Below are 11,236 nucleotides of genomic sequence, written 5' to 3'. Positions count from 1 at the left end.
TTACTTACTAACGTAAAAAATAAAATAGAGATGATAGTATATATATATATATATATATATATATATATATATATATATATATATATATATATATATATATACAATATGATTGGGTAGTGGTGGAATTTTAGCCTCCTTTGGGTCTTAATGTCTAATTATATACGCAACTATATCTATGATATATAAAATAATGAAAATGTACAAAATAAACAATAGAAATAATGTCCTTTTTAAAGCCTTTGGCCTTCCTCAATCCAATCTTCTCATTTCCATACTCATATATATTTGCTTTTCCATATCTTTTTTCCTTCAATACTGTTCAATACCTTCTTTGGCAAACTGTTTGACTTTACGCGTGCATGTATTTTTTTTGTAAATATTTGTGTTATATATAAATTAAAAATATAATTTTCTTCTGAATTTTGATGCAAATTATAAACTATAAGTGAGATTAATAATTTTAAATATTTAAATGTTTTATTTGAATTGTGAAAAATTATTTTATTACATTATTATGCTTCAACACTTAATTAATATTTACTAAATAATTATTTTCTTTTAAATGTCCATTTGTTATTTGGTCTACAACATCCGCGAATATATAATTTTATACATCTAATATTGATAGAAATAATTTTCTTATATGCAGAGCACAAATATATGCATTAGATGCAATTAAAATGTTTGAATTTATACATACATATTTATAAAGTGTAAACAGAATACTTTAATAGTTTGCCGATATGATAGAAATAAAAATTGCCCATTATATCATATACTACTTACGTTATAGCCTTATGGTCTCAAAAGCAAGGTCTACAAATCACAGAGTCTACAAGATTTACAGAGTCTTAAGTCGTATGAAACTGACCAATTTTAATCGAGTATTCTCCTTATATTTGATTGTGATTGATTGATTTTCTATAACTTCTATGTAGAGGACCCTTGATTGAGATTTTTTGTGTGCCATAGCTTCATATGTTCGTATTTCATTATATGCATAATTTGCATATGAGATATCGTTCAATTTTTATCGCAAAGTGTTAAACAAAAATAAAATGATCATGCGTATTATGCATGCAACAGAACGCAGATAAAGTACACATACTCAGACACACTCTACTTTTAAAGCTAAAAACAGCTTTATATATATTATGCATTCAACCTGAATTATTCTAATATTACAAAAGAAATTATATTGAGAAAAATAAAATTTATTTAATAACAAATAAGTTATTAAAAATCGAAAGATCATGATTGCATCATCTTCTATGCTGTGAAAAAAAATCAAATATTAGGTGAAAATAAAATTTATCTCAATATTCTTAGAGCAAAGCAGCAAAGAAGATGGATAGTATAGGAAGCAAGGATGGTGATCAGCCATTACTAAAGTGACTGAGCCACAGACTGAGTCCAAGGTTAAAATTTATCTTATCTTATCTAGAAGCGTTCGGTATGAAATTCTATTTATTATAGATTAAAAAAGAGGTATTAAAAAAGAGAATATTTTTTCAATTTAATTTTCAATAAATAATGCTTTACAAGCATCGCTTCGTAATAATGAGATTATAAAATATGTAGTTAACACATAATAACTAAATTTTCCTGTTCAATTACGAGACAGTATATATTTTTCTATTTCTTAGAATTTAAATGAATCTGATAGTATCCGCAATAGCATTTTACAGGGGGTTTCAAATTTACTGCTTGCTAATGGCATCCTGGCAATCCTGAAATCATTTTGAGATGAAAATTCTAATATCAAAATGACGAGGCTGTAATAATTTTTGAATTTAAAATTAGCAAATAATATTGCTTCATGGTCGCGCGTTTAGATGTAGTTTTTTTTATTTCGCTCTGTAGAACAAAATGTCAACCATATCTTAACGTGTGACCTTTAGACAATATGAGATCCATTCCGATATTCTGCTGAAAATTTATAGTGCATGTATATAACATATTTTATAAATACTAATACTGATTACCAGAAACGTAGCCATGATTCGCTAATTTTAAATGCTAATAATTAAAAAACTATTTTATTTATATAGCCTCGATATTTTGATATTAGAATTTTCATCTCAAAATATTTCATCTTAAAATGACTTAAAGAATCTGTTAGCAGGAAAACATAGTAGATTTAGGATATCCTCTATATATTTGAAAAGTTATAGATTACAGAATATATATTATATAATATTTTTACAAACTGTAAATTCTCTCTGTAAAGTACTCAAGTAAATTCTTTCGTTCTAGACTTCTTTACAAAATGCATACAAGTATAAGAACATGGGAAATATATATTTGAAAATGAGAAAATATGAAGCTATTGCTCAATATAATAAAGCAATCGACATTTATTCAAAGGAGAAAGATGACCTCGCGATTTTGTATCAAAATAGAACAGTTGCGTATGAGAAATTGATAATAAGATTGTTGATGTAATAATAAGCATAACATGAAAATAAGACTTAGATTAGAAAATAAGACAATAGATTCTTAAAATCAAAGTATTATAAGTGTTTATACAATTGTAATTGCAATTTGTAGAAAAAGTATAGTTCTGTAAAAGCAGATTATATAAAAATAATTGAATCCAAATTATGTAAAAGCTCTTCTACGCCGGACACGTGCTTTAGAGCAAATAGGAGACTTGGAAACCGCTTTGAAGGATATGATTACTGTATGTACTTGTGAAGGCTTTTCTAATCGAATTTCCTTTGAAATAGCAGAAAAATCTTCAACAAGGTTGGTGAGTTACATGTCAAAAGCAATTGGTATTAAATAAAATATTATTCCTGCAAATTAAAGTGATAATTAAGAAATATAAAGACATAAATTTAATAATTTAAAGTAAAAATTATTTTCAGTCGAATAACTCACTCAGGAACAAACAAAGAATATATAATGTTAAATAAGGATTTCGTCAAATCATACAGTAAAGTATTTTCTAAGGATCTAATATTTTTTAAATTTCACAATCAGAAAATATTCTTGAGTAAATATAAATTGAAGATTATTTTGATAATTATGATGTTCGTTTTTTTTAAGTAATATTTGTTATTAGATTTTTCAAGAAACTATTACAAGCTTTAAAAGAAAGAAAATATATGATGATATAATACCACTGTGCATACTTTTCAAAGTGTGCCCTCTTTTCCAAGTCTTCTATTTTCATATTCTGTTATATGTATATTGCCTCTTCCAATTCTCTTTTCCTCCGTACTTTCATGTTTTTCTTGGCAAATTGTTTTACTTTATGCATGGATGTATTTTTTCAGAATATTTTTTATTTTATACATAAAGTTAAAAATAAAATTTTATCCTGTGAAAACCTTATTGTAATATAAATTGTATCATTAAAGAGGGTGATAATTTAGAATATTTATAAATTTGCGTTGCTTGCGCTTTTTGCATTTCACAATGCAAAAATTGGTAATTTCCAGCAACGTGAACAAATTTTATATGTCTCGGGTATTATAAAAAATAATTTTATGTATTTTATGATATGTTCCAATATTTAATATTTATTAAATAATCCATCTTTTAAATAATATCTAAATAATGTTTCAATTTGTTATTGAGTTTACAATATCCGCGAATTTTAGGGTTAGGTCCGGTTGCACCAAACTTCCTTTTATTTTAAATTACTTTGATTTTAAGCGAAACTTAAAATTGTCTCGTTTTAAAACCGAAAAGAGACAGGAACAAAGAGAGTTTTAAGTCTCGTTCAAAATTCAAATAATGTGACAACTGGAGATCTGTTTTCTGTGGTTAAACTAGTGTATATATATACTTTTGGAACTTGAAGTGAAATAGGTATATATTTGATATTTGTTGAAAGTGAGAAAGAAGAGAGTGCAAGTGCAGTCTAGTGCAGGAACAGAAAACACCACAGGCCTAAGTAAGTTTAGCTAGGTCGCTGGATTTAGTTGGATAGAAATGGGCGGGGAATTCCCTACCTAATATTAGCTGAAAATAAAAATATTTTTCCGTTTAGAAGACGAAGGCTGCTAGGAAGCATTGATATACGTTACACTGACACGAGGATTTTTGTAAAAATATTCATAAATACGTTCGCGGCAAGAAAGACTAGTTTTTGTAGTCAATGCGAGAGTCGTACGCACGTCCTGGTAAAAATGGCAGACTTCGTGCACGGCGAAACCAATATGTCCAATGCTCAATTAAATCTGAAATTTATGGGACGTAGGGAGAAAAAAAAGGAGAATAAGAAGTGGAAGAAGGTATTTAACTATGCCAAGGTATGTATGCGTGTTTATTCTGGCCATGTTAATAATAATCATTTGAACAAAATTGAAATCATTTGAACTTACTTTCTGGTTAAGTTAATGGACCTTTATAAACCAAGCTGGTTTCCAATTTAATATATTTCCTTTTCCTCCTGTTCTTTTTTGGGCTGCGTTTGGAAACCGAGTGCTTTTGTACATCTTATTCTTATTTAATGTTGAATGAATAACACGAAGTCTTTTTAGCTAAATTTCTTGCATGATTTATCTCTCTTCCTTTTCTCTCCACTTTAGAGAGATAAGATGACCCGTGCAAAAAAGTTCAGCTAAAAAGACAGGTCTAAGATAAAATCATACACGGATGAAGTTTTCGAATGCTAGCTTAGGTGATTTACAGTTTTTGGGGGGAGGGGGGGGAAGATTATCCTGGCTTTATTCTCTCGTCCATCTTTTGCCTGATAAGGTTTTTAATAATCTTTTACGGCTTGAACAAAAAACAGCTTTATGATGTCTTTTGTTCTACATTATATTGTTAGAAGTTCGGGGCTATATTTACGTTTACAGCAATACTGTTTGATAGTATAGTCAAATGAATCATACTGTTGATAATTATGAAAGTAATTACGAAGAGTGACAAAACATTATTATATTGTTTTTAATTTTTGTTTTCATGTTTTTATTCTTTCTGTTGTATTGAGGTAGTCTCTTGATATATATTTTATTTTAAAATAAAACATTTTCTTTTTTGATGACATTGATCATAGGCTGCATCTTTTTTCAGAGACTTTAGAATTCATTCTTTTTTAAATATAAATTTTTATTTGTCCTGCACATGAGAACTTTAAAATCATTTGCAATACATTTATAACAGAATAATACAGAATCTGAAATCGTATATGTGATGTCTGTCTTTCTTATATCATTGTATATTGATGCCTATCTTGTTTCAAAATTGGAATTGAAAAAAATTTTCAAAATGAAAAGTCCAAGTGGATTGTTTTATTCAGGGATACTTAAATCAAAAGCTACCAGAGAAAAGAAGTTAAAGATATATATTATGCTCATTTTCCATTCTTTAAAAGTTTGGAGAGAATTTTTTTAAATTAATTAAAATTAATACTAAATCAATATCAATTTAATAAGTAAGTTTCTTTAGTATTATAATATCAACAATTATTTAGAACTTGTGAAGCAAAGTGATTATTTTGACATTGGATTTTATATTTAAAAGTTATTAAAAATCGGGTGTATTCACAGTTGTGTCATTTTCTCTGTAAAAAAAAATTGAATGCTAAATGAATGGAAAATTTATCTAATTGCACTTTTAGATGGAACATAACAGCCAAGCTAATACACTTCTGGTACAGAAACTTCTGGTACTACAGAAAACAAGGATGATGGGCCCCCATAAAGGGTCTTCTTTTTTGACTGATTCCAAGGTTAAAATCACTTGTCTGGAAGTGTTCGATAGATTATCCATTTACCCGAAATTAAAAGAAAAAGATCTTTTACGTTTATGAACTTCTGTGTTTTTTCGTTCCCAAAAACATCAGAGTAATTTATATTTCCTTTTTGGCATATTTTCTTAATAATATCCATATAAGTGTACTATTGACGTCTAAATGCTATTATCACAAGCGATAATTTTTGATAAATAATATTGAATGCAAATGCTGTTGAACTTTGTAATAATGAGATAATAAAATGTATAGTTTGCACATGATAATGTATTTTCTCATCGATCGATGGAACTTTCGTAATAAATATTTGTCTATCTTTTAGAAACTTCAATGAAATAATTCGTAGTGTCTTCTATGGCATTATATATACTCATAAAATTATCATAAATTAAAAGTTAGATCATTTTTGGCTGATGTAAACTAACTCTTTCGTTGTAGACTTTTTTGCAAAGGGCACAAAAGTATAAAAACATAGGAAATGTATATTTTAAAATGGGACAATATGATGAAGCTATTGCTCAATATAATAAAGCAATCGACATTTGTCCAAAGGAGGAACTGAATGACCTCGCGATTTTTTATCAAAATATAGCTGCTGCAAATGAGCAATTGGTAATAAAATTGTTGATAATAATAAGCGTGAAAATCATTTCAATTGATTGTTAAAATCAATTTGATGAAATTGTTTGTTCATATTTAATATTAATTGTAAAATTGTGTAATTTGTAGAAAAACTACAGTTTTGTAAAGGCATATTGTACAAAAGCGTTAGAACTAAATTCAAGATATACTAAAGCTTTGCTACGTCGAGCACGTGTTTTGGAGCAAACAGGGGACTTGGAAGCCGCTTTCAAAGATTTAATTATCGTATGTATTCACGACAATTTTTCTAATAAAACTTTCCTTGCAAAGACACGTGAGCTCTGCCATAAGCTTGGTAAATTATATTAAACTTGGTATTAAATAAAATAATATTTATAGCAAACTTGAATAGAAATTGAGAAATATAATAAAAACAGAGAAGTTTAATAATTTGAAGTAAAATCGTTTTCAGTGGAACAACAAGCTCGTGAAAATTTAGCAAACAAAGAGTTTATATTGCCAAGTAAATTTTCCATCGAAATCTGCATTGCATCTTTCCCTAAGGATCCAGTATTTTTGAGACTTCAACATCCAAACAATTTTCCACAGTAAGTATGAAAGAAAAGTATTATTCTAATAATTGTATTTTTAATAAATATAACATTTGTTATCAGATTTTTTAAAAAACCGTTAGAAGCGTTAAAAAAACACAAAATATGATGATGTAATACCACAAAAATCATTGAAAGTACCGAATTTGATAAATTACCTCCGTCTAAACTAGAGGTGCTATTATTACTACATTTTACGTACTTTCGGGTGACTACATTTCTGTAATCCAAGATTTTGAAAGTTTATTAAATAGTGAAGACGTATTCGATGACATAAAAATATGCGTTTTCGTAAGAAGAGCAAATTTATACATGCAACTTGAGATGTTAGAAATCGCTTTCAAGGACTTCGAATTAGCCATTGATATAAATCCACGTTACGGCGATATCTACTATCAAAGAGGACAGGTAGGCATTAATATTAAGCACATTTTCTCTGTATTACGTATTGTAACATAATATAACAATACATTTTTATCATTTTTCTTTTGTCAGATATATTTACTCATAGAAAGACTATGTGAAGCTAAACGCGATTTTGAAAAGGCCGTTGAATGCAATTCAAATTTCGGAATGGCATACTTGCAAACATGTTACATGGATTTTAGTTTTGCGTACAATAACATGGATATAAGATTAGTCAAAGTGGCAGTGAAAAAATTGGAAAGAGCTTTCAAAAAATTCCCAAATCCTCCTGAAAGTATATTTTGTTGTAATTTGTATGCTGATGTACGTACGACGTATTTATAATTTTTTTTTAAGAATAAATCGAACTAAAAAGAAATAAGAATGAGACATTATTACCATTATTTTGTGCACATTTGGATTTATTGAAATTTTCAATTATTTTTAGATAATGTCCAAAATAGATCGGCATAACTTCCATAAAGCTGATGCTTGTCTTGTTAAAGCAATACAGAAATATCCGGAGCACGCGTATGTCTATGAAACGAGAGGTGCATTGCAATTCAAGCACGATAATATCAATAAAGCAATAAAATGCTTTAACAAAGCGATAGAATTAGATTACAAATGCGAAATAGCATATAAACAATTAGGAAAACTTGAAATGCAAAGGTATGTTTCTAACGTAATTGTTTTTAATAATTTTTGTACATTGGAATTTTTAAAATAAATTAGATACAATCGCATATGTAGTTTATATAAATCTCAAGATATAATGAAAATATTCTGAATTTTTTTCAGAGGAAACGTAGAGAAAGCAGTAAGATTACTAAGACTTCAATAATTTGTCATTCATATGCGGAACTATTGCAAATATACATCTTCAGAAACTTTGTGAAAGTACAATTTGATATAAAGAATGAATTAAGAAGAATTTCTCCAAATCTTTCAGCTACTTCCTCATTTGATCGCCATGGAAGAAAACTTGATGGAACAATCCGATTGGCCTAAAATAATTTCTCCCTCTGTCGAACTGAAGGTCAAGACTACCGATTTTATTTCAAAACATTTAATTGATTTAGCGAAAATCTATTTATCCACAGTTAAAAAAAGAATATCTTGCGCATTTATTAATGTATTTGTCGGTGCCTCTTAGCTTCTAAATAATGTCTGTAAGCACTACTGAATTTCATGATAGGAATAGAATATGAATCATTTACACGATAATGAATTTTCTTGTTCGATCAAAACTTACAATATTTATTTGTCTCTTTAGAATTTACTGAAATAACTCAGTGCCTCTCGTAGAGGCGCGCGCGCACACACACACACACACACACACACACACACACACAAAAATTGTGTACCGCAGAAGATAGTTTTTGACTGATTCAAATAAACTGTTCCTTTTTAGATTTCTTTACAAATAGCGCAGAAGTATAACAACGTAAGAAATGTGTATTTCAGAATAGGAAAACAGGATGAAGCTATAGCTCAGTACAGTAAGTAAAACTATCAACATCTGTCCAAAGGAAAATGTCGAGAATCTTGCGATTTTTTATCAAAACAGAGCTGCTGCGAATGAACAATTGGTAATAAAATTAGTGATACTGATAATAAGCATAACATGAAAATTTAGTTTTAATTGGATATTGAAGTTTACATTAGTGTAAGTGTTACTGTGTATACAATTATAATTTATAGAAAAAAATATAGTTCTGTGAAAGCAGATTGTACAAAAGCATTGGAACTAAATCCAAAATATATAAAGGCTTTGCTACGTCGGGCACGTGTTTTGGAGCAAATTGAAGATTTGGATGCTGTTATGAAGGATTTGACTATTGTATGTGTTCACGAAAGATTTTCTAATCATGTTTCTCTTGTGAAGGCAGATAAAGTCTTGGATAAGCTTGGTGAGTTACTATCAAAACACATGATATTAAATAAAATGCTGTCTTGACAAATTAGAATAAAAATTAAGAAGTAAAAGATTAAGAAGTAAAAGACAGAAATTCAATGCGATTTAACGCGAAAATTTTAGTAATACAACGCTGAGGAAAGTTGGGTGAATAAAAAGTTAATTTTACCAATTAATCATGACATCGATATATATATTTTATCTTTCCCTAAGGATCCAGTATTTTGTAGACTTCAACGCCCAGAAAATATTCCAGAGTAAGTATAGGCAGAAAATTGTTTTTGTAATTTTAATGTTCACTTTTTTAATGTGTTTACCAGATTTTTCAAGAAACCATTAAAAGCATTAAAAGATAAGGAATATGATGATATAATACCGTTATGTACAGAAATCATTAAAATTATATACAGAAATCATAAAATCCGAAATTTGATACATTATCTTCAACTAAATTAGAGGTGCTATTATTACGAACTACTTTTTATATACTTTTGGGAGACTATAGTGCTGCAATTCAAGATTTTGAAAACGTACTGAACAGTGAAGATGTGTCCGATGATTTGAAGATAAACGCCCTCATAAAGAGAGCGGAATTATACATACGACTCAAAGATTCAGAAATATCTTTCAAGGACTTCGAATTGGCTATTAGTAGAAATTCAACATGTAGCGACATCTACTATCATAGAGGACGGGTATTACGAATCTAACGATGCGTTCAGCAGAGAAAACTAATCAATTATCATTATTGTGATTCATTAATGTGATTGGTTCCTGCACTGAGATCCAGAAGAACTATGGGCAAGAACCAATCATATTAAAGAATCACTAAGCGCTAACTAATTAGTTTTCTTTGCTGAAGGCAGCCATTGAGCATATCTTGTCACATGCATACAGATGCACATATTATAATATAATATAAACACCACTTTCTTTTCTCAGGCACTTGTGTTTATGAACAAAGAAAACGAAGCTAAGCTCGAATTTGAAAAGGCCATTAAATACAATCCAAACTTCAGCAACGCGTACATACAGAAATATTACTTGGATTATTCTATTGCGGTATCAAATGATAATACGAGATTAATTAGAGCGGCTATTAAAACTTTTGAGAGAATCTTTGTAAAGTATCCAAATCTTCCTGAACATACAATGTGTTGTATAATGTACGCTGAGGTACTTAAAACTACTTATAATTTTGTAAAGAAAAATAATTGAAATTAAAAAGAAATACGTATAATAAGTTAGTATTATTATGTTGTGCACATTTTGATTAATTGGTGAAATTCTCAATCATATAGATGATGATCAAAATTAAACAATATCAAAAAGCTGATAATTATTTGATTAAAGCAATGGAGAAAAATCCTAAATGCGCATCTGTCTATGCAAACAGGAGCTTATTACACTTAAAGATTGATAATATTGATAAAGCTATAGAATACATGAACAAAGCGATCGAGATTGATGAAAAGTTTGGACAGGCATATGGAGCATTAGGAACCATTGAAATAAAAAGGTTTGTGTGTTTTCATTGTTCCTAATAACTGTTTTAAGTTGAAATGTTTTAAATGCGCCAATTTAATCCAATATGTGATTTAAGCATTTTTTCTGGTTAACTTGTAGTTAGCCTGGTGTTTTATAATTATTATACCATGAGTGAAGCCCGTTGGGTGAAATTTGTGGTCAAGTTTAACCGCAAGTTAACTAGGAAATAATAAACTAGACTTTATATGAAGAATTTGAAGATATTTTAATGAAATTGTTTTGAATTCCTTTTTTCATTCAGAGGAAATATAGAGGAAGCAATAAAGTTATTTGACAAAAGTGTAACATACTGTAAAATATTCAAGGAACAACTAAAAATATACAATTTGAGAGAAGCAGCAAAAATCGAACTTTATATAAAGAATCAATTAGTATTCCTTGGTTACTTCAGGAATTCACTCGATTCATTGATATAGAAATAGCAGTAGAACTCTTGAATTGTTTAATCAGTTAAGTTTTTATATT

At 28.6% G+C, this 11,236-nt stretch overlaps 1 pseudogene; it reads left to right on the top strand.

Moving 5' to 3' along the window:
* Nucleotides 1-4,139: 4,139 nt before the first annotated feature.
* LOC105620388 lies at nt 4,140-11,187 on the top strand (annotated as a pseudogene).
* Nucleotides 11,188-11,236: the final 49 nt, after the last annotated feature.

This window comes from Atta cephalotes, assembly GCF_000143395.1.
Source record: "Atta cephalotes unplaced genomic scaffold scaffold00025, whole genome shotgun sequence".
Taxonomy (NCBI): Eukaryota; Metazoa; Arthropoda; class Insecta; order Hymenoptera; family Formicidae; genus Atta; species Atta cephalotes.
Note: the sequence above shows the minus strand (reverse complement) of the source record. Positions and strands in the feature narration are given on the sequence as shown.